The sequence below is a fragment of the Tiliqua scincoides genome, chromosome 8 (genome assembly GCF_035046505.1).
Source record: "Tiliqua scincoides isolate rTilSci1 chromosome 8, rTilSci1.hap2, whole genome shotgun sequence".
In the NCBI taxonomy this organism is placed as follows: domain Eukaryota; kingdom Metazoa; phylum Chordata; class Lepidosauria; order Squamata; family Scincidae; genus Tiliqua; species Tiliqua scincoides.
In genome coordinates this window covers 13,348,411-13,372,580 of record NC_089828.1, presented here as the reverse complement: position 1 = coordinate 13,372,580, position 24,170 = coordinate 13,348,411, and the positions used below count along the sequence as shown (strand labels likewise).

The 24,170-nt window shown below is 46.5% G+C and overlaps 1 protein-coding gene and 1 pseudogene across 9 annotated transcripts in view; both read left to right on the top strand.

The window, feature by feature from the left end:
• The first annotated feature begins 11,153 nt into the window (after positions 1 to 11,153).
• Positions 11,154 to 24,170, top strand: part of SEMA6D (semaphorin 6D) — a 72,170-nt gene continuing 59,153 nt past the window's right edge. For 5 of the 9 annotated variants that reach the window (XM_066634836.1, XM_066634832.1, XM_066634834.1 and 2 more), the window contains exon 1: positions 11,155 to 11,346. The gene's annotated coding sequence lies outside the window, so the exon portion shown is untranslated. Of the gene's footprint in view, positions 11,347 to 12,223; positions 12,299 to 24,170 lie in introns of those variants that run through there. The other 4 variants (XM_066634830.1, XM_066634833.1, XM_066634828.1 and 1 more) reach the window with 2 other exon arrangements.
• Positions 22,358 to 22,473, top strand: LOC136659817 (5S ribosomal RNA; annotated as a pseudogene).

Sequence of the window (24,170 nt, the reverse complement as noted above, 5' to 3'; positions counted from 1 at the left end):
CTGTGCAGCTGGACTCCTTCCCTCTCGGAACGAGGGAGACCTTTCTCTGCCAGACACTGGATGGGATCTATACATCCTCTCACACTTGTCCCTTTATACAGCAGCTCTGTTGACTGGCCTTGGGGGTGGCTTACATCATGTTTTTTCACACCACATTCCTCCAGGGCTCTGTGACAGAGCCGTTCATGCTGTCCTTTCTTTGCTTTTCACACAGGGCAGCAAGTCCAGAGTTATCAGCTGCATAAAATACCTTTCCTTGAAGCATTTGTGTTTGGTGTGCCATTTTTAAATATCTGGCAAACCTCTTCAGCTCTTCCTTGCCTCTACGCTGAGGACCACAGCACTGACTTCTCAGCCCTGAAAGTTGCACTGAAAATACTTGATTAGCCTGACACAATTTAAAGAATGTCTTCGGGATCTTCTTTTCAGCCGCACTGCTGCCAAGCCAGTGATGTGTGTGTGTGTGTGTTCCAACAGTCAAACTATTATTTCCAAAACCGCCCTTCTCCCTGTCTCTTGTTTGCCAGCTATCCTTTCAATTTGTAGAATGTGCAGGTAACGTACCTGTTGTCTCAAAAACGCAGCAAAAAGTTTCTTCTGAAACCGGCATTTGTGCCATTACTCTGGCTTCGCTGAGGTATCCCAACACTGAATTTATTTCAAAAACCGCTTTGAAATTCTTAATATAGGATAGGGTGACCAGTTTTCTTTTTGGTTGCTATGCTGTACCAGGAGGCAGCAACCAGAAATAGAAAGCCAAGAGGTGACTATAATATCTAGAGGGTTTGTGTGCCCAGCTGACAGTAGAGCTGAGCTGAGCCAGCAGAGGCAACAAATTGAAGGCATCTTGATGGGATTAATGGACTATATTTCCCTGGTGCTCGGGACTGGTGGCACTCATGTTCATTCATATCCTATCCCCCCCTTTCATCTCCCTTTCCCTCTTTCTCAGCAAAATTAGTTGTTGGCAACCTTCAGTCTCGAAAGACTATGGTATCGCACTCTGAATGGTGGTTCTGGCACAGCGTCTAGTGTGGCTGAAAAGGCCAATTCAGGAGTGACAATCCCTTCCACACTGGGAGCAAGTGTAGTGTGTCCCTGGTCTGTCTCCCTGGCTATGGGCCTTCCTTCTTTGCCTCTTTGCCTCAGTCTGTTGGCCAAGTGTCTCTTCAAACTGGGAAAGGCCATGCTGCACAGCCTGCCTCCAAGATAGCTTGCAGGGAACCAAGGAAACCCATAGGGAGAGTGGAGGGAATGAGAGTTCCTTTACTCTGGGAATAAAAGTTTCCTTACTCTGAGGGGTCCTCTGCAAGTGCCCCCCACCACATAATGCAGTGTGCTCCTTCTCAGCACATGCATCGGCAGAGGGGATATGAATAGGATTGGGCTGTAAGTTACATCTTTACATAAAATGCTAGCTATTTACCCTGGTGATCCTTAGTCTTTTGCTTTCCTTCAGGGTTGTGTTTAAGTACCAAGTAGGATGCCTGATAGTCCTCTCTGGCAGTAGAAGGATTGCACACGTCCATGAATCCAGGACTCGTGGAACACAAGTGGCTACCCTAGTTGTAATCCTTCACCATGATGCAGCAATCACACGCAGCCAGCTCCAAGTCCCAAGTTTGCATTCTCCAGGGCATCAAGGATTAGGAGCAATGAACAGGAAGCTTGGATCAAGTCCCCTGTGGCAGATTAAAGGACAGGCTTATTGCTTCCAAAGGGAGTTTGATATAATTGACTATAAACAGGATAATGACAGTGACGTTAGTACATGAGGATGGGAGGTGAAGAGCGACAACAGCTGCACACTTTACATTCATAGATAAGTAGGAATATTGCATCAACCTTTGCACTGATGCTGCTTAGACTGTCTTCTCCCACCAGCCCAAAACCTGCTCTTGCACACAGTGTTGAAACTTTAGATTCTCCAAAGGTGAACTCGAATGAATAATTGCATTCAGAAACTGTAACCGCTTGCAGCAAAGGCAGCAAGCCTTCTGGGAAAGAAGCAGGGGTTCTGGGGAAAGTGGGAGGTGATGCTGTGATTACCATCAGTTCCATTTTGGACTGCATGACAGGGATTACATTGCAAAGTATTACACATGTACATCATTTTTTTATCACTTTATGACTCAGCACAAAAACTATTCAGAAGGTAGAATTAACATGTCGACTGACTTCACTTTGTGAATTAATCTAAACCTGCTCCCAGGATGTTCAGAAATCCCCTGATCAGGGATGGCTTATGCATCCCTGTTTCCTCAATTCCCCCCCCCCCCACACACACACAAAAATGTGCCACTCCTGCCACTTTGCTGTGGGGGGCATGTGCACACCCCCAGTGCATAAGGATGGAGATGTGTCGTACCCCTTCCGCTTCCATTCCCTTGAACTCCTCTCAGTTCACAGCTCCCCTCCTCTGTACGGCTCCTGTTCATTGAAACTGACACAACACAGAGGGCAGATGCTGCAGGCTGAGCAGAGCTCAAGGTGGGAGGGACACGTAGGGAGATGGAGTGGTCACCACTCTGTGCCCACTTTTATAAGCAGCTGGGTGAGTGAGGAGAAATGATCTGGAGCCACATCAGCTCCTCCCCTTCCTCCAGCTGTACTGGAGGGATGAAGGAGCTGCCACTTCTGTAATCCTCTTCCAACTCACTCTCAGCAAGCCGAAGGATTGGAATACCATCCAGAGGGATTTCATTCACATCAGGCTGGAGAGGGCAGAAGACAGATGCAGGGGCCATCTCCGACTTTGCCTCTCAATGCAACATCTTTGCTTCATGCAAAGGCCAACCTGTCCCCTGATAAATTTTCTTTGCCTTGGGCAACCTTGCTTGGATTCCCTTGAAAATTCTCAGATTGTGTTTTTTTTTTCTTGAGAAGAAACCAAAATTAACTTCAAAAAGCCCCCTTTTCTGGAGATTTTTGAGCCCCTTTTACAAATAGTACATGCAGAGTTTCTGTGCACCAGTTTGGATGAGAAAGCAGAGTAAGGGGAAAGCCAATGGGTTCAATAACTACATGTTTCCTGTTGCACACATAACATGCTGCAACACTGCCTTCAGAATAGGACTGATGACTCGCAACTGAATGTTCAACCTGACTCAGTTGAGAAAGGTTGTATTGGAAGCGGCAGGGCACATTGCCACAAGGCTTGGATCTGTAGAAACATGGAGGCATTCTGTGGTCTACAATGATCTGGTATTAGATGTGCAGAATTTTCATTTCCCTTTGCTGATTTGTTGTATGTTCTGCCTGAAATGTGGCTTTGGTTGTCTTCCCTCTTGCTCTGATTTTTCAGTGTTTTGTTACTGCCTGGGTATTGAACGGAGCAATGGTCTGCCCCTGTTCCTAAGAGAATAATGGTATTTCAACCCAATGAAGATAAATTAAGGGAACTTGCTGCAGATGCCCTAAAAACACCAGGAAAATTACAAAGTGTCTGTAGATTTTTAAAAGGCAAAAAGGTAGAACAAAGGTTGCTATCCAGCGGGCAAGAATTTCACCATATGGAAGCCTTTGCAAAGAAGCCCCATCACCTGTTAACATCAGGCACTGTGTTGAAATGCCCCCCTCCCAGCTTCAGACAGCATGTGGTCTGAGCACTCATAATCCTCTTTTCCAGCACTTCTTTTTCTGAATAGAAAAGGAGGCAGGAACTGCTTTATGTAATAAATCAACAACCATAAAGGGCCATTTTTCCTTGAAGTATTTTTTTTTATCTTTTCTCTCTGTTTCCACTAAATCTCAACTCCACCTTTCTGCACTCCTCCACCATGTCAGTCCCTCCAGGGGCCAAAGAAACCAAGCTCTTTACGGTTACACTGATTGTGGGTTACCAAGTCACACTAAACCAATGTTATCCGTTAAAAGATTGATATTTACCAGTAACTCCACTTGCAGATTGCAAATTAGTCCCTAAATACCAGTTTGAATGCTAATTTTTCGCCCTAATTATATGCAGCCTTAATAATTACATCCTATTTCATTGTTATAATTACCATAGTTCATGGCAAGGCTGTTCGTGTGCATTTTGCAAGTGTGACTCCAAAAGCCGTTAGTGTGATAAACAAGTATTAAAGCTACACAGTAATTAGTAACATACTAATTTACATTTGAATTGTGTACACTTGGGGAGAAAATAGCGTGAACAGATTTCGGCAGCATTGAGATCCATTGGAACAGAAGCGATGCTTTATGGGAGAAAAAGTCACAGGGAAAGGGTGATAGTTCTGCTGAAGTTCCAAAAGCACAACAGGTTGACAGCTATGAAATCATTCATTGGCTGGTGAAGAAACTAGGAGGGACACTGTTGCCCTTAGAAAAAGGGGCAGGGCTCCCAGTGGATGTGGTCCAATCAGAGCAAAGCTATGTGTTTTCACTGAGCATTTACGAAATCTTAATTTTCTTGGAATCATGCCCATTATTTTAGGGTGATGGCTGCCATCAATTTTCTACTGTTAAATTAATGAATAAAGCATCCTTTATTTGCCCAATTTTTATCAGGTGATCCAAATGTTCTTTCACATTTTCTCTTCTTCCTTAGAAGAGCGATGACATAATTTTCTGTGCGAATTTAACCTAGTGTTTCATTTTGTGAATGAGAATGGCTTGAGATCTGTTACCGTCTTAGTAGGCTGGCACTCTATACACACGTACCTGGAAGTAAGCCCTACAGAACTCAATGGGACTTACTTCTGAGTATCCATGCATAGAATTGTGCTGTTAATCACAGAAGGCTAGCCATCCTAGATCTACCCAGTCCAGTGGTCAGTGCCTATTATTGGCCATATCAAGATGCTTCAGGATAATTTTATAGGCACATAGTACTGTAGAGAGTCCATTATTTCCTGCCATTAACTTCCTTCCATTACTTCTACCATTAAGAGTTTACACTACTCAAAACTATAGAAATAGGATAAGCTACCATTACAGTTCAATGCAACACCATTGCTGGATGTTGGTGACCACCCAAAGACCATGCATGTGGGCCAACAGTGCTAGGCAAGTGTAATGGGTCTCCACAGAACCACTCCCATCCATGTTATGCTCCTGCACTGCAAATAGAGGCTTGTAATTGGGAACCGGAAGTGCAGAACTGACCTTCCTATCCCTAGGACCACCATAAGTCTTCAGTTGGTTGCAATAAGTATCCTCCCAATCTCTGCTGCTGTTCTTATCTTCAACCTCAGCCTACTTTGCCTCCCAAATGATCAGGATATGACTCATCCCAAAGAACAGCAGCTTGAGGTGAATGTCAGCCTTCTGGGATGCTGAGTCAGTGTTGGCAAACAGAGTAGCAATGATACCCAATGAATCAGCAGACCCAGATTTCTTCAAAAATCTCAGTGATCTCAGAATGGTGTCACAGTCCTGCCCTGATCCTACTGGTGGTGATCCAGAGACATATATATAGAGTTGTGTGTGCAAGCTAGACTTGCAGAAGAAGGAGCATGAAGGAAGAAAAGCTATAACTCTCCCCACATGTGCCACAGTTCTGATATATAATACACGCACGTGCATGCAAGCGCACCTTGTACCTTATAATGCAAGCACACCTTATCATGCCAAGACAGTGCTAGTGTTAAGTCCATTCCTTAATGACACTCTAGTTCATGGAATATCAGGACCCGAGTCAGTTCATGGTGGACCTTATTGGTGTCAAGCTGGATAGAAGGCTACCTGGGGTAGCAACCTTTAAATATGCTTCAGAAATAACCTGGAGCCAACTGTAAGCTTTAGTAGACCTACAGTCACATTGGTCTCTCAAACTCCACCCCAGTGAAGAACACTATTGGTGCTAGATCCTGAGAGCCTATGAATATGGTGTGGAAAGGGAGTGCTGCCCTCCTGCATGGCAGAGCATTCTGTGATGTCCTTGAAGTCAGAAGAGGGGAAGTCAGGACTGCCTTCTCAGATAAAGCAGCTCAAAACAGTGCTGGATCCTGGGGCCTTCCTCCATGGTAGTCTCTGGTGAGGCAGGTGTTTCTGAGGCACTCTCCAGAAATGGTCACTGCTACCAATCTTCCCTGTCCACCATGTCATCTTTTCTGATGGCAGAGGATTTAAGTCCTGAGCTATGGCAAAAGAAGACCAGGTGGACACTCAGTTCTGGATGGCTGGATTATGGCCACTGCATGGACATGTTACTGAAATCAATGGGATTTGCTTGCATGTATTGAGCATGATCCACCAAACACAGCTTGAAATGCACCATGATATGGCCAGAACATGCATGGAGGGGGGGCTGTAGTGAACTGATAGGTTATCTGCTTTATATGGAAAATGTCCTAGATTCAATCCCTAGCCTCACATGGTAGGACTGGGGGAAAAAAAACCCTGCCCCAAGCCCTGGAGAGCCATTGCCAGTACTGGTGATGCCAGCATAGGTGAAGCAATGGTTTGACCCAGTCAAAGGCAGGTTCAGACATTCAGCATTCTCTGACCCATATGTGAAGAGGGTGTGAAGATTCCTGTGAGAAAAATGTCATTACTGGCTATAGTTGTTATTGTTTTTTTTTTCTTTTGATGCATTGTGTATTCAAATGTATTGTGTATTTGATGTATTGATGTATTCAAGCCTATGCAATAAACTGGATTGGATTGGAAGATTCCTGTGCATCTCAAAGACTTCCTATGCCCACATCACAGTTGCTAGATTTGTTCACTCAGTACAGCTATGTACAATTCAGCCCTGGATGCAATCAGACAAGTTCAGCTCTAACTTTTTGTTTTGTTTTGCACCTAGCACTGATGCGGCAGAGCCGATTGTTAAGCCTTTCTGAGATAAGCAGCCATCTAATATCCTGTTTCTTCTAATTCTCTTAAAATATTTGTTCTTAAAAGTTGTCTGGACTGGGGAGGTTAAGAGTTACAATGAGGAACAACTTCCAGGATAATTCAAAGATAAGGCTTAAATAGCTTGACAATATTCCCTTTAATCTGCTCACTATTGACACAATGCTAGCCTATTATGTCTGGGAGGATTTAAGGAGCTTTCCCTGCACATGTTACTGATGGTTTATCATGTCAATAGGCCCCTGCATACATTTGTGTTACAAGCAACTGGCCTCCTACATATGGTAATGCTGAACTTGTGCCTCCATGGAAGGAAATGTTTAACCATAAGGCCGTCTTTAACACATGCAAACAGAGGATTATGAAGCCTAAAGATATCTGTTTTGAAGCACATTTAATATAGTCTTCCTTAATATATCTGCAAATGCTATCTTGCATTTTTAATATATTTATGTGGGCTTTGGGCCAAACAATAAAACTTATTGCTACAGATTTCTGATCTTCCACTGTCAACAGGATTGCCTTGCAGCACAATCCTATGCCTGTCTACTCCTATGTTCAATGGGGTTTACTCCCAGGAAAGTGTGCATAGGGTTGCAGCCGTGGTATCTTCTCCCACTCACCCCATTCTCTTGGATCTCACTGTTCCTTCAGAAAAATATGAACCTTCCTTATGCCGAGTCAGACGCCTGGCTCTAGATTGTCTCCACTGGTTGGCAGTACTCTCTAGAGCAGCTATTTTAAACCACTGTGCCATGACACTTTGGTGTGCCCCGAATGGTCTGCAGGTGTACCGCAGGAATTTGGGGAGGGTCATATATTAGTAGGGCCATTGGGGGATGTGAGCCCCCAGCTGGCAATGCAGTGTGCCTTGTCAATTGTCAAAAAAACTGATAGTGTAACTTGACAATATTTTAGTGTCTCCTCAGTGTGCTGTGAGATGAAGAAGGTTGAAAATCGCTGTTCTAGAGTTCCAGACCATGGTCTTTCCCTGCCCTACATGGAACCTTCTGCTGGTGCTCTATCATTGGCTATCCCTATATGACTTCTAAGCATATGAGCTGTTCCTCTCATGATGGTCAAGAGGCTACTCCCTGCAACTAGGAGTAGCCGCTTCAAAATAGTGACTTTGGTCCAGCTCCCTTCCTAAGGAGTTTTCTTAATGTAATGAATGGAATTCACTAGGCACAGTGATGGCCTTTAGTTTAGACAGCTGTAAAACAGGATCACACAAATTCAGGGCTCAAAAGGGGTTTGGCTGATGCTTTTTCATAGAGATGGTAAAAATCTAATATTTACCTGCTAGAAATATTTGAGGTTTGGTTCTCCAAAACAGAGAACCAATAACCAACAGCCAATAGCCATGTGGAACTTACAGGCTCAGAGACAATCTACCACTGCATACCAGTCACGGGACAGGGAGACTACAAAATGGGCAGCCTCTTGCCTTCCCGCCTTGTTTCTGGGCTTCCCAAAAGCATCAGGTTGCCCACTGATGCAGGATTCTGGACCAGACTGTTACGTGGTCATCCTACCATTCTAGAGACATTTCTGTTTAAGAAAGCTTTTGATTCCCCCAATAGGAATTGTGTATATTGCCAATGCTGCTTGATTGATTTGCTTTTTGCTGTTTTATTGCATTATGCAATGTTTTTTACACTTTTTAAATCCATGTTGTTGCAACAAAGGGAGGGATATAAATATTTTAAATAAATCTACCAGGTCACTTCTTGGAAGCTGTTGACACAGTGTGTCAGGATCTAAGCCAGGACGAGGCCACCAGGCCAACTATATTGTGCCCTCCACTGGTTTTATTAGGCTGATTTAAAAAAAGAAAGAAATACAACGGTGCCCCCCCCCATGTCATATGAATTGAACCCTCAAGTTGCATGGAGCTGAGCAGTGGAGACTGTGCTGTCCAACATAGGGCAGGGTGGGGATTCTTGAAGAACAACTGCAAAGAAGGGCATTTGTCTCTTTTCTGGAGCAAAAGTGGTCGTAGAAGGTCTGCTGCTTCAGCCGCCATAGCAGGTTCCACATTAAGAAACACAGAAGGCAAGTTGCACTGTCTTGATTTAATTCCTGGGCACAGATTTGGAGCGGTGGGTGTTTTTGTAACGCTCGTGCCACCTCTGATTTGCTTCAGGATGTGAAAGTCCTTTCACAAGCCTCCCCCTCAACACCATCGCATTGCTTTTGAACTCTTTTCTATTTCCTCCTCATGCCTTTGGGTTTGCAGTTTGATTTCTCCACCAAGTTAGCAGTTGCCACCTGAGCTTCTGCATTGAGCCGGCAGATTTTGACACCCGCATCATGAAGGGTTGTTCCCCTGGAAGCAGAAAACCCAGGATGTCCTCCTGCCTTCTAAAGAGGCATACACTTCTGGTGTCAGAAAAGGGGTCTGTTGAATGTCAGTTGTGGAGAGGGCCGCAGTGATGGAGTCTTCAGGCTGTCACCACCTAAAAACATCAGAGTGAAATATCCAAAGGACTGGCTGCCAAAAAGGGCCCATTCCCATGGCTGGGAAGTTTTGTTGGCAGTCACTGAAGAGAAAACACTCTGGGCCAGACCTTTAAGTCTCACACTCCCCCCTCCCACTCCGTCACACCAACTTTCAACTCTCCAAGCAAACTGCCATTGGAATAAAAGGGAGGTTTTGTCCATGCAAGTCTGTTTTGGAGGAACCAAGCCTCAAGGATTTCTTGCAAGTAAATATTAGATTCTTACTATTGCTATGAAAAAAGCATATACCAAACGCCTTTTGAGGCCAGGTTATAAATGCACTTGTTGCAGCTTGGAAGGTGTGGTGAATATTCTCAAGGGGTAAGATAAAGATGGCTTGAAATCTGACTCTTCCCTATGGCAGATCTCACAGTGATTTTAATATGGCAGGATTGCGGCCGTAGACTTGACAGTGAACATCACCTTTTGCGGCAATACGTTCTTTAAAATGAAATTTTGTTTTCCCCCCAAGCTCAAATAATATAAGCTTTGAGAAACTGGGTTGTTCAACACACACCCCCCCCCCCATTTTTCAAGTTGTGCAAGTTGGGTTTTTTTTAATGCCTATTTTCTGTCTTTTACATTATTCATGTTTCAGCTGAAAAATTAATAAATCATAGGAAAGTCTTGGTGGCATTGATTTCCAAGATGACAGACAGAAAGACAGACAGACAGGAAGATAGGGGGAGAGAGATTTTTGGGGTGGAAGCCATGGCTTCCTGCCTCAAAAGACATTTCTGATTATTTCCCCCTTGCATTCTTTCATGAAGCGTGAGCTTGCCTCTAAAATGGACTTTCATGACCCTGCCAAATTACAGTGTACTGAAGGACTTTCATTCAAAGGAAGAATGAGGAAATTTTTGAGTGAGCAGTCTTCCTGAAAAAGGGGTGTGTGTGTGTGTGTGTGTGTGTGTGTGTGTGTGTAAGAGAGAGGTTTGACTTGGGGGGCAATCCTATCAGAATGTGCGGTGGGTGGGTGGGTGCACACTTCAAATGGTGGGTAGTGCTTTTTGGACTCTGGTGGGGAGTGTCTGCCTCACCTGCCTTACGCAAAAACACAAACATCACATGGTGGGTGGCGTTTTTTGGACTCTGGTGGGGAGGCTCAGCCTCATCTGCCTTGCATGCCTCACACTGTGGCGGTGCTTTTCAAAAGACTCTGGTGGGAAGGCTCAGCTTCACCTGCCTCACCTTGCACACCTGGCATGGTGGACGGTACTTTTTTTTTTACTCCAGTGGGGAGGCTCAGCCTCACCTTGCACACCTCACATGATGGATGGCGCTTTTTTGACTCTGGTGGGGAAGCTCTGCCTCACCTTGCGCACTTCACATGGTGGGCAGAGCTGTTTGACTCTGGTGGGGAGGCTCTGCCTCACCTGCCCCCCCCACCCGCCACACATCCCTGAACCCTAAGAACACCTTCGCAGGAGTCAGTCCCATTGAACACCAAGCCATGCCCAGGCTTGCGCCCGGTCAGCCTGCGCGCCTGCCCACCTGTGCCACTGGGCTGGGGCCGCCCCCCGGGAGTCGCGGCCCGAGGGGCGTGACTTCTCCCATTGCTGCTGGGCGCCTGCAGCGCCTTTGGGGGCCCCGGCTGGTGCCTGAGGCTGGAGCGCGAGTCGGGGGGGGGGAGGAGGCGGGCGGGCGGGCGCGGAGCGGCTCCTCCCTGACCACAGCGTATGCCCCGCCAGTGTGGCGGAGGTGCTGGGAGTGGGAGCAGCTCCTCGGAGGAGGAGAGGCCAGCGAAGGGTCAGAGGCGGCGGGAGCAGCAGCAGCAGCCAGTGGGCGCCGGGGTGGGACGGGCTCTCCAGCCGCCCGATGGTGGGGCGGGCAGCGGCGGAGGCAGCAGCGGCGGCCGCCTCCCCCTCTCGCCGGAGCGCCTGGAGATGGCTCGGGTTGCAGCGCGTTTGTTTTGCTCGCGGCGCGTCCCTCCGGCGGCAGCGGCAGCGGCAGCGAGAGGAGCCCCGCGCCCGGCCGGGAGAGGCGCCTTCGCGCGGTGACCGGGAGCGGAGCCCCCGCCGGTGCCCGCCCGCCTGCTCCGAAGTAAGTCCCTGCCGGTCCCGGGCGCTGCCTCGCGAGGCAGGTCTACTCGGAAGTCAGCCCCACCGTACTCAGCGGGGCTTCCTCCCAGGGAAGCGTGGGCAGGATGGCAGCCTCGGAGCCCCAGCCTATGCGTGTCTACTCAGAAGTCAGTCCCATTCTAGTCAATAGGCTTACTCGCAGGATCGGCTTGCAGCTTGAGCCCCATCCTATGCATGTCTACTCAGAAGTCAGTCCCATTCTAGTCAGTGGACTTACTCCCAAGAAAGTGTGCCAGGATTGCAGCCTCAGAGCCCCATCCTATGCATGTCTGCTCAGATAAATCCCCTTATAGTCAGTGGGTTTACTCCCAGGAAAGTGTGGACAGGATGGCAGCCTGAGAGCCTGAGCTTAGCCACGTCTACTCGGAAGTAAGTCCCATTATAGCCAATGGGGCTTACTCCCAGGAAAGTGTGGCTAGGATGGCAGCCCGAGAGTCCCAACCCTATGCGTGTCTGCTCAGAGGTCAGTCCCGTTCCAGTCAATGGGGCTTACTCCCAGGAGAGCGTGGCTGGGCTGGGCTGGGGTGCCTCCGCGGGGCGCTGCCTGGCTCCCCGCCGCCCCTCCCCTCCAGCGCAGCCCCAGACGGCGACACGGTCCCCGCGCCCCCTCCCCGCCCGGGCTGAGAGGCTCCGCCGCCGCCGCCGCATCTCCCGGCTGGGGAGGGCTCGCCTCCTTCGCCCAGCCTGGCAGGAGGATCGAGGCTCTCGCTGCTGGCAGCGCGGAGGCGGAGGGTCCCCAGGCCCGGGGGGGGGTCCTGCCTGGGGAGGGAGGGGGCGCCGGGAGCCGTCGGAAAAGTTGCCCCCCGGATGGCTTGGCGAGGCTGCGCTGGAGGTTTGGCGCCGCAGCTCCATCGGGCGCAGATGGAGCTCCAAGTTGGCCGCCTTCGGGTTCGGAGCGCTGGTCTTCGCCAGAGGTGGGTGAGCGCCGCGAGGAGGAGGAAGATCAGGGAGCAGAGATGCTCCCCTAGGAGGCAGCTGAGGCGGGGGGGGGGAAGGACAGAGGGACAGCTGGGCCTTGCGGACAGCTGCCAGGGTCTGTGCCTGGCTGGGTTTGGACCCCCTGGCAGTGCAGCAGAGGATGAGGGGCGTGAGGGTGGCAGCCGAGCAGGAAGCCTTGGACTGGGAGAAGACAGAATGGCAGCCCCCCCCCCCCCATAGCAGGTGAACCTTCGCCAGTCCGCCTGAATCGGGACCAGCTCTGGCTGCGATGTGGAAGGAAAAGGGACTCACTGTGGTCACATCATGTGTCCTCCCCCCATCCTTAAGCAGTATAGGGTGACACTTGGCCAATGCTTGGAAAGGCCCCCTGAGCACCTCCATCCTCCGCTTCACAGACTAGCTGGGAGCTGTCAGTAGGTCCCGGGGCTTAGCCCTGGCATACCCTAAGGAGAGCTGAGCCTGGCACCCAGTTCCCCAAGCGCTGGAGGCGCAAAGGGCAGGCACTTTGGAGCAAGAGGGGTGTCAATCCAGGGGATCCAAATGATCACCTCCCTTCCAGGCTCACCCGGGGCCAGCTGGTCAAGCACCAGTGGGCATCAAATGCCCCACTGCAAGTACCCCAGACCAGCAGCTCCTCCTTGGAAAGCTTTCTGTGGTGTTTCTTTCCCAAAGGGGAGAAAGTCCCCTTGCATCCTTTTCTCCTCCCTGTTTGGTTCCTCAGTTGGTGCTGGAGGGGGGAGCCTGTTAATTAACGAGCAGGCCTTGAGATCAAAGGAGGGGGGGGGCTTTTAAAACTCCAGGCAGGCTTCTTGGCTGACTGCAAGGCTCATCATGGAGATGCCGGGGTTGCTGAGCTTGCAAGCATCTCTCTTTTCTCTGTAGGTTGGCAGCGATGCCCTAGCCCTGTTTACGCAGAAAACGAGTGTGTTAAGGATTGCGGCCATGCCATGGCAAACCTCTGCATGTTCCCAGAAGTTACTCCTAGGGAACCACATAGATTTGCAACCTGAACTCTGTAAGCAGCTGGGAACTTTTGAAAAAATAAAATAATAAATAAGCTGCCAGGAACTTGGGCCAGCCTGAATATGCAAGTAATCCAAGTGGACACTTGGAGGCGTGATCATTTTAGGGGTGCCAGGGAAGTAAGATGTCATCTGAGAGTTCCCCCTCCCCAGCATCCTCTGTAGCACTGCCAGAGAACCTGGGGGGGGCACCTCTCTATTTGTGCTGTTGACCTGCACAAAACACACATACAAAAACAAAAAGGAGTGTGTGTCCATCCGTCTGTGTCTGTCTGTCCTACCCTCCACCCCACCCGCCAAGTGCTAACTAGACTCTGAATGATTTAGCGGCTAGCCTTGGCGGAACCAGCCAGGTTCTGCCAACTCTCCGTAGTAGCCAAGCTCCAGGAGATAGAGGGAGCTGTATTTCAGACTGCCATCAATTATGGATAGAAACAAATAAGAGAGTCACTTCTGAATTAGCCCTGTGCAGTAGCAGGGGCTGCCTTTCCCCCTTTCATCTTCACCTTCTGCTGAAAGGGTTTGTCCAGATCCAAAAGAGTGAAACTTTTTTTTTTTTTTTTTTGTCTTTACCCTTCTCTTCCCCCTCCCTCTTTTTGGCTTTATCCTTTCCTGAATTGAAAAACCTGATGCAGCTGCTTTCACAGAGTAATTAGAAAATGTTTAAAGGAGCCTCTCCCCCAGACTCTCCTCATCTCTCTTCATAATTTATACATCGTGGATGCCCAGCTGTCCCTGAGTGGAGAGATGGTTTCCTTGTGTTTTCAGGGAGATCCTTTTCAGTGGGTTGTCTTTTGTCTTTAAATTGTGTAGTTGCAAATGTCCACAGGAAGCTGATAGGATAGGATATGCACAACCTGGCTGTTTAAAAAAACAACAACCACTATACTGGGAATGTTGCACTGAAATAAGTGGGTCTTACTTCTGAGTAAACAGCCTTAGTGTTGGTGGTAGGTCATAGATGAGATGATGCCATTAAATCTGGTTGCTGTCTTGCTCGGGTACCATTTCCAGCTTCACCCCAGGAAAGATAACAGAAGTTTCCTAGTCTCACAGTTGTCAAATATGATTGCTAATACTGGGTCTGATTTGCTACCATTCCTGCTGAATGCTTTATTCAAGAATAAAACCTGCACTCCTGTACTCAAGCTTCAGCAGATATCTAGGGTGGTGGAGGCAGGGAGAAAAATAGCAAGAACTTACCCAGAGCTGAGAATATGTTGTATATATTGATATTTCCTTTTGCATATATGCATACATCAACAGTCAGATAACTGGTTACTGTCTGGCTATGTATATGTATGTATTAAGACTGTGGTCTTCATTCTCTGTGCAGTTAGAAATGCAAGCTTCAGTGGAGACACCTCTTATTTTCCAAGTGTAGCCACTGCATCTGGTGGCCTTTTCCAACATGGCTCTTCCAGAAGGGCTTTAAACATGGCCTTTGGCTATTTTCAGGAGATCAAAACTTATGCATACTATATATCTTTGCTTTGCTAACTTGAAATCTGCACATAAAGTTCTTCATGTTCAGAAGAGATAGCTCATGGTGATCACTTTCCCATTTAAAATGTTGCTATTGTGGCTGCTGGCACAATGAGTCTCAACCATGTAGAGTGATTTTTATGTTTTTATTCTTCTTCTTAAGTCTTCTGAACACATTTTCACAGAGTTCTCTCCAAGATGGTCTTTTGCTGCACTCAGGCAGCCCTTCGGCTGGGAAACTCTGTTTTATTGCTGTACTATTAGTTTTGTTGTGAAAGAGGCTCTTGCTAGCCTCTCTGGGAGGAAGGAAAACATGTAGCATTCTGAATCTGATTTGGTAAATCAAGCCGTACAGGACTATGCTTAATGTGGTAAATGGCAAGCATTTTCTGTTCCCTTGGCAGATAGTCCATAAACATTAACCGTGGCTCAAATAAACCGGAATTGCCATATAAGGGTGGGCTTTTTAAATCTATCATAAACTTTAGATGCATTATGTAGTACATTGCAATAGAATGCTCAGCTGCTTTGGGGGAGGGGAAATGGGGGGAGGGAAGCTGTTGCATTCTCAGCCCATTAACATGTAGAAATTTAAATTTATGTTTGAAAGGGGAGTCGGAAGTATAAGCTGGGAGATGTGCAGGTGCCTGTTTTTCTTTCATCTGCAACCTGAGTGATACCAAGTGACCCATCAATCTCCTCTTCCCCTGCAGCCTGTCAGTACCTTTGCACATTTCAGGCTAGAGAGGCAAAGGTGACATCCTCCCCCAGACATGTTTTGTGTGATACAAGCACCTCTGCCAGGAATGCAGTGACTGCCTCAGTCTCTGCTCCGCTAGTCAGCTGGGTGAGTGGTATCTTTACCTGTCATCTCTGCCCTTTGAGGTGGTCCAGCTTGAACATTTCTCTCTGGGTTCAGCTGTTTGATCTCAGCTGTTTGCTACTGCTACTCCTACTGTTGCAGGCCCTGAAATGGCTAGACACTGCTGATTGGCATAGTAGGATATTCTCAGATTTCCTTGAAAAGTTGATGATTAATGCATCTAGTTTGTTGTGCATAAGTAAGGACTAGGTTAGGTCATGTGGAATATCGCACAGCAAAAGTGGAAGACGCCTTATCAACTAAAATAATTTCTCTAGCCCTGTTTCTGTGCTGGTAACAAACAGTCGTGACTTGGAGCATATGGTGGCATTCTTTAATTGCTGTGTTAAGTATAGGATGCCTCTCAAGGCCACATTGTGGGCAACGTCTTGCCAAAGGCCCATGTAGTTGAGCAACGACCACCCAGATGCCTCTGGGAAGTTTCCAAGTAGGTTACAGCTGTCCCCTGTGGTTGGTCTCCCCACATCTGGAATTCAGTTGTTTAGCTTTAGCTCTCATGGCTCATAATGGTCATTGATTGACCTTTCCTCCATGAATGTGCCTCACAGCTCAATCCTAACCAAATTTCCAACACTCATGTAGCTGTGTCCATGGGGCATGCACTGAAGTGGGGGGGGGGGAATCATGGAGGCCTCCTCAAGGTAAGGGATTATTTGATACCTCTGGGCTGCATTGAGGCTGCATTGACACTAGAAAACTAGTTAGGATTGGGCTGTCATTTTGTTTCGAAAGCCAGCTTAACTAGTGTGGCCATCACCACACCTCATGGTAGCGAACTTCATCAGTTAATAACACATTTTCTGAGATGGTGCGTCGTTTTCTCTGACTTTGGGTAAACCCAATAGACCAATGTTTTTCAAACTGTGGGTCGGGACTTCCGGTGGGACCTGACTCATTCTAAAAAAGTGGGTCCCAGTACTAAACATCTGAGAACCACTGCAATAGACTATTATAAGAGAGAAAAATTGTATTACGAAGGAGGCAAAAATTAAAAGATATTTTCTGTTGTTGATTTTAGAGAGATTCAGGTCCCTAAAGACCAAGAGCAACTCCCATCATGTTCCTTCACCCTGACAACCAAATTCAGCAATCTATGAAAAGAGTGGTGGTCAATATGTATCCCTGTGCTATTTAAAACTAAGAAAACATTTGCATTTTGTGTACTGTATTCTTTTCTTCAAAATCTTTTCTTATGACCACTGTGGGCTTTGATGGCAAATTGAAAGGATTTCAAAAGACTGTCTTTCTTTTTTTGTATTGGTTCATATTTACTCATTAAACTTACCTATAACTTTTAGTCCAGAGTGTCAACACACATTTCACGGTTGCAGAAATTAATAATTTATTCTAGGAGTAGCTAAGGAGAACGCCAAGAGGCGAGCATTGGTTATTGTGGAGGTCAATGTTAATTTTGGTCTTAAAAGTCCTGCATCTAATTAAAACAGCCTAAATGTTGCTTTCATCAAAAACTACTGGGAGGACAGATGATCTCTCTTTATGCCTGAGCTAAGCTGCTGCAGTTGCCCTTCAAATCCATCTAAGCTGTTTTATTAAGTTGTTACTTGTTCGGCGAATAGCTGCCAACTTCAGGCTGAAAAGAAAGTATGTCCAGATTTGTTCCTATGTCACATGGAAGAACAGTTCAGTGAAAAATCACGCCACTGGCCTTATCATACTGTTTTTCAATAGATGGGGGGAGGGAGCCTGTTTTCATCCTGGTCATGCCTTAATGGTCGTTTCAGAACCGCTGTTAGCAAAAGTTAGTGAGTAAAATATTTGTAGATATAGATATGCATCAAAAAGGAGATGCTGAAGCATTTCCATTCTGAGTGTCAGAATGTTATATAAACACAAATCTGGCAGTAATGTCTGAGTATAAGAACATAAGAACAGCCCCACTGGATCAGGCCATAGGCCCATCTAGTCCAGCTTCCTGTATCTCACAGCGGCCCACCAAATGCCCCAAGGAGCGCACCAGGTAACAAGAGACCTGCAAGGCCTTCTGGGAATTGTAGTTAAGAACATAAGAACAGCCCCACTGGATCAGGCCATAGGCCCATCTAGTCCAGCTTCCTGTATCTCACAGCGGCCCACCAAATGCCCCAGGGAGCACACCAGATAACAAGAGACCTCATCCTGGTGCCCTCCCTTGCATCTGGCCTTCTGACGTAGCCCATTTCTAAAATCAGGAGGTTGCGCATACGCATCATGGCTTGTAACCTGTAATGGATTTTTCCTCCAGAAACTTGTCCAATCCCTTTTTAAAGGTGTTCAGGCCAGATGCCGTCACCACATCCTGTGGCAAGGAGTTCCACAGACCAACCACACGCTGTGTAAAGAAATATTTTCTCTTGTCTGTTCTAACTCTCCCAACACTCAACTTTAGTGGATGTCCCCTGGTTCTGGTGTTATGTGAGAGTGTAAAGAGCATCTCTCTATCCACTCTGTCCTTCCCGTGCATAATTTTGTCTGTCTCAATCATGTCCCCCCTCAGGCGTCTCTTTTCTAGGCTGAAGAGGCCCAAACGCCGTAGCCTTTCCTTGTAAGGAAGGTGCCCAGCCCTTAGTTGCTTCTTAGTTGCTTAGTTGCTCTCTTTTGCACTTTTTCCATTTCCACTATGTCTTTTTTGAGACATATGTTGCTGTACATGCATGGTTTTTCACTGGAAAGGATGGAGAATGTGCAGAATGACCAGTAATTGTAGCATATGATTCTCAAGGCTTGGAAATGTGAACAAATGTGTATTCACTTTTTTTTTAGAATGTTGATTGAACCATCCTTTGTAACTCCTGGGCTCCTGAGGTGACTAACAACAGTTGCAATGAGCATATGAGTTAAGTTCCTTGTCCTTGCTCAGTTCCTTATCAGTTAGCTGATCATTTTTGACTTCCTGGTAGTTTTACTGTATCCCCCTCCCCCAGTTTTTACTGCCTCTGCTGATATTATTATGTTTGATTGTCAGCTGCTTTGAATTTAGTATGGTGTAATGTTCAGTTCTCTGGGTGTTAATTGTTGAAGAAGGGCATGTGCATTTTTCAAAATAAAAAATAATAATAAGATTTAAAAATATCAGGATAGGAGCACAAAGCATATAAGACTGTACGCAGCAGCCAACAGATGTGTATTTGTTGCATATACTGTATGTGTTGCATATAAATAAAGATATTATTATTGGTGGTGGTGGTGGTGGTGGTGGTGGTGGTAGTAGTAGTAGTAGTAGTAGTAAGGTGCCATCTGTGTCTTACTCAGCTTGAGAATAGAGGTCCCTGCCCTGAGGGGCTTGCATTTTAAAAGGGACAAAACAATAGGGGAAGAGGAGGGAAGTGAATGAGGATAAAGAGAAGGGAAGACTATGCAGTAATTTATCCTGTATACATACTAAGGCTGAGGGTCCTATACAGGGTGACCCAAAAGTAGGTGGGCAGTAAATGATAACATTTATTCCACCTACTGTCCACCTGCTTTTGGGTCACCCTGTATTTCACCTTCCCCGCCAGATGCAGCTGTATTGCTGGGGTGCACACTGCATCCTTCGGAGGGGGGGGTAGCAGTCTCAGAGGTCTCCTGTGGGTAAGGGAACATCCCCCACACTGACCTGCTGGGGCTGGGGGATGTGACAGCTCTGCTGGCAGGCCGCTGCCACCCACTCACGACCTCTGGTGGTGGCCCAGCTCCTCCTAAGTCACATTTGTGCTGGAGCACAAGTTCTGGTGGCGTACAGGCCACGTAGATTGGGCTGCCCAAGTAGTATGGGGACTGTGTAGTATGCTTATCAATCCTACCTATGTAGAAAATCTGTATAGGTGCCATCAAGATGTATATTCTCCCATCTTCAGTTACAGTGAACTCTCAATTTAACAGACCTCAATTTAACAAATTTTGGAAACAATGGCATTTTCTACTGCATTTAAAAAACAGTCATATACATTTTGCTCATGCACATCTCCATTGACTTCAGTGCATTCTGATTTAACAGACTTTACGCATTAATGAATGTCCCTTCCCCCAGTGTTAAATCAGAGGTTTACTGTAATGTGCATACGTGGCAGTTACCCTGCATATTCCCCAACTGTTCATAATTGTTGCGGCAGACATAGTTGCGCACATGCGTGTGTGTGTGTGCGCCAACATTTGATACTCTGATTTCCCCAACTTTTTCTATTCCATTAAGCTTTTGTTAACTCAACTAGATTAGCATTTTAACAACCCTGAAGTGAACTTCTGCCATTCTTTCGAGTTGGATGCTTGTGTGTTGCTCATCCATCATCCTGTCTTTGGCCACACCAGGCTACTGGCTCTATAACCATTTGGAGGAACCATCTGACTGTGAATAACCCAGCTGGCAACAGTCATTTTTTCTTCCACACCACTGGCAACATTGTCTGGCTATGGTTACTAAAGTTAACACTCAGAATGGGGGAGTTTCTTTTGTGTGATGGGTCTAGGCCTGCCCCAGGAGAGCTTAGCAGGCACACCTGCAGAGGAACAGGGGGTGGAAAGGTTATACAGAATGGCTACAGGGAGATGAGAGACAGCGGAGCACCCAACAGTTGGAACTCTGATTCATATTTTAACCGGAGACATATTTTAACCTTTGATTTAAAAAAATCAACTTATTGGAAGTCTGTTTTGCTTTATTTGTCCACTACACTTTTCTCTTAGAGCAGCTAACATAGGAGGGTTATTTTATCATCATGACAACTCCGTGATGTAGATTAAGTAGAAAGATGGTGAGCTGAAAGAAAGTGAGCTTTACGGGTGAGCAAGAACTTGAACCCTGGGGTTAACGGGGGTTACACCAACTCCAGTGATGCCACTGCATTTAGGCTGTGCATATGATACTGTAATTTATTCTGTATGGTCTGGCATGGGAGGAGGTCCATCATGGGGGTGACGCAATAAGCTCTTGACGGGTGATGCAAACCCTAATGATGCCTTTGACCTGTGGCGATTGCATCCTCTTTTTTTAAAACTCTGTATTACAAGCAATGGGCTGCTATAATGTTCTCTACTTCCAATATCCTTTTCACCTATGTTGAATGTCTCTTTATCACCATTTATGGTTGCTTTCATATGAAGGATTATACTGAATCACATCATTGTCCTGTCTCACTCACTACCATGGACATTGGCTGGCAATGGATATCCAGGATTTCCAATGATGGTTTTTTGTTTTTGTTTTTCCACAGCTCTCAATGCCAGGATTGTAACCTGGGACTTTTTGCATGCAAAGCAAATGCGCTACCAGTGGGGCACAGCCCCTCCCCAACCATCCATGTTAATATCATGTTAATTCCTGCATGGAGAAACCTTCCATATAGAAATCTATTTCTTGTGTGAAGAGTCTTGTCTCCTCCACCACCCCAACAGATTTATCAGCAGAATATAGAACGGAAGAAATAAATGTTCTGACCGTTTGGTCATTTTTATTTCTTTGCAGTAGAAAGCAAGGATGTAAAGAGTTGTTGTCAATAGGAACAACAATAATAATATTTAAAAAATCAAAATTAATGATGCTGAATGTGGGCAGCCAGAGGCCCACGCAAGCAGGTGACATTTGTATTGTTCCAGAATGTTTACAAACCCTGTAAATTAAATTGGTGCCTAGAAAGCTTTGATTTATACATTTAACAGGACATGATTACTCTTGGACTCTTTGACCTTGATTCCATTCTTGCATCATATTTGCATGTATTAAATCCCCTTGGTTAACCACTAGTGACTGAATGATGCCCCCCCATTACATTTATATTATTAATCAGATCCACAACCCAGTTAGGCAGTGGATACTTGGAATTTGGCCAGTTTGAAGGCAAAGGAACCAACCTCTTTTTAATTTAAGGGTACCATTGGAAAATACAATGGCAGCTTTCTCTCCCCTCCCTTCTTTTGTCGACATTAGCCTGCTATTTTTAAGGGCTCAGGCAGTAGTGCAGACACTAAAAGGTGATGAATATTCCCTGTCCCTAGAGGCTTATAATCTAAAGGTCAGAAGAAAACAAAAGATGGAACACAATGGGAAAGACAAAACATCATAATGCATAAACTTAAACCATGCAGATTCAGATGTGTGCACCTGTTGCAGTTATGATGAGGAGCAGAAAAAAGACAAAGGGCAGCAAGTATGGGAATATGCTAAGGATATAGTTAAGGCTGTGCCGGATGTATCATGAATGAGGAATCTGATGTGCTTCATGGCTATCACAAGGGATAGCCAATCTGTACACTGCACACCTGGCTACTGATGGAAACGGAGGATCAGTTGCTCCTGAGATTTCTGCTGTCTGGAAGTAGCAGAAATCTCAGCAGGAAAAAAATCTTCCATGTAGAAATCGTGCAGCATGTGAAGAGTCTTATCTCCATCCCACAACAGATTTGTTGACAGATTATAGAACCAAAGCAAGTAAATGTTCTAACCAAACAGCAGAAATCTCAGAAGCAGTTGATTGCCCTTGTTTCCATCAGAAGTCAGGTGTCAGAGAGCTGATTGGCTATCCCCTGTGATAGCCATGAAGCCATCTCTTTTCCCAGAGATGCTGGTTGGCTGGCCTTCATGGCAAAGTCGGCTTCTCCACCCAAGCACAGTGTTTCAAGTTAAGATCAATGTTTTTTTAATGGCACCCACCAGATATTTAATGGCCCAATCCTAACCAGTTACCCTGCACATGCCTGATCTCATCTGATCTTGGAAGCTAAGCAGGGTCAGGCCTGGTTAGTACTTGGATGGGAGACCGCCTGGGAATACCGGGTGCTGTAGGCTTACACCATAGTCTTTCCATGCCCGATCTCGTCTGATCTCAGAAGCTAAGCAGGGTCAGGCCTGGTTAGTACTTGGATGGGAGACCACCAGGGAATACCGGGTGCTGTAGGCTTATACCATAGTCTTTCGAAACCGAAGGTTGCCAACCATACCAATCCTAACCAGCCTTGGAACTGGTGCAGTGCACATTCCACCAGTGCGCGCTGTCGCAAAAGCACTGTAAAGCACTGCATGACAGTGCTTCAAGCTGGCATGCCAGCAGAAAAGCCAAAGCCTTGCCACTGGTGCCGTTAGGTGCATTGATGCTTGCCGGAGCAGGTCAGTCCAGCGAAGAGGTAGGGAAAGGGCAGGGGGAGAGCGGATCAGACCTGGGAGAGGGCAGGATCAGCAGCACTGGCATGCATTGTATCCAATCCGGCTTTGTGGGTCAGATCCATTTGCGTGGATCAGCTTAGACTTGTGCCAGCGATGTTGCTTGCGCAGGTCCAGGTTGACCCCTTTCAGCTGCTGGGGCTTACCCTGGGTCAAGGGGAGAAATGTTCCCTTACTCCGAGGAGATCTCCAGCAGCTGAAATTCTCTAGCAGATGCAACACCAGCAGCGCTGCATCATCACGTGGGAATTTAGTTAGGACTGGGCTGCCCATGGATGATGTGCATGGGTGCCCATCTTGTTTTTTTGTTCACTTTTTAAAATTCAGAACATGCCTGAAGCATGTGGGGAGTGGGATGAAATTCCATGCTAGCGTCAGACTCAGGTCTTTGGGTCAGTAGAGGAGCAAAGGTGAACTGAGGAAGAGAAGAATCTGCACCAGTGTCCAGAGATGTATCTCTGCACAAGCTTAGTTAGGAGAAGAGATTTGGCAGCTGGTAGAAAGACCACTGTATCTATGTGGATTTTACTTTACACTCCAAGGGAGTTCTGCTCAGCTGGAAGTAATTCTTATTAAAAGCAATAGCACTTTACTCTGAGTAAAATGTTTTGGATCTGGGCAATGGGATTAAACAAGATAAGAGAAGGAAAGAGCAGTCAGGGTCTGGATCTTAGTTTAGGCAAGAGAGGTTGGCAAATGGAAGCAAGAGCCACTGTTTGATTGGGATTCTTAGTGACATAAACACAGATGGTGAAGTTGGTGTTTTGCACACCTTAAGGTTCCAAATTCAGCCCTTGGCATTTCCATTCAGAGGATTTTTAGGAAGGAAGGTCAAGTCACCACCAGTCAGGGTAGACAGCAGTGGGTTAGGTGAAGTGACTCACCATAACTTTGCCCCTCTTGTTCTTAAGGTAAGAGTCATTGGAAGGTAACTGGAGTCAGAGATGCTCTAGGGAAGAAAGAGGCGGATAAAATGGAGGAAATGCTAGACTTGGAGACATAATTACACATTTTAAGAGGGGATCTTAAAATTAAGGACAGTTAATACCATTTGGGACCCATTAAAGTATACCCCTTACTCTGTTTAGAAATAAAAAAGGGACTATAATTTGCTGTACCTGCCTCCACATTTATACAGCACTGAAATCACCACTTGGACATACAAATGCCCAGGAGAGAACAGGCTTGGCATTGTTCTGAAGTGGTACATTCACTTTGGCTGGCTAATCAGCAAGCCAAAACAGGCTTGCTTTCCATCACTGGCCCACGGCCAGCACTGACGCTGGCTGCAGAGGTAGCTGGTCTGTGCTGTTTTGCCACCTGGA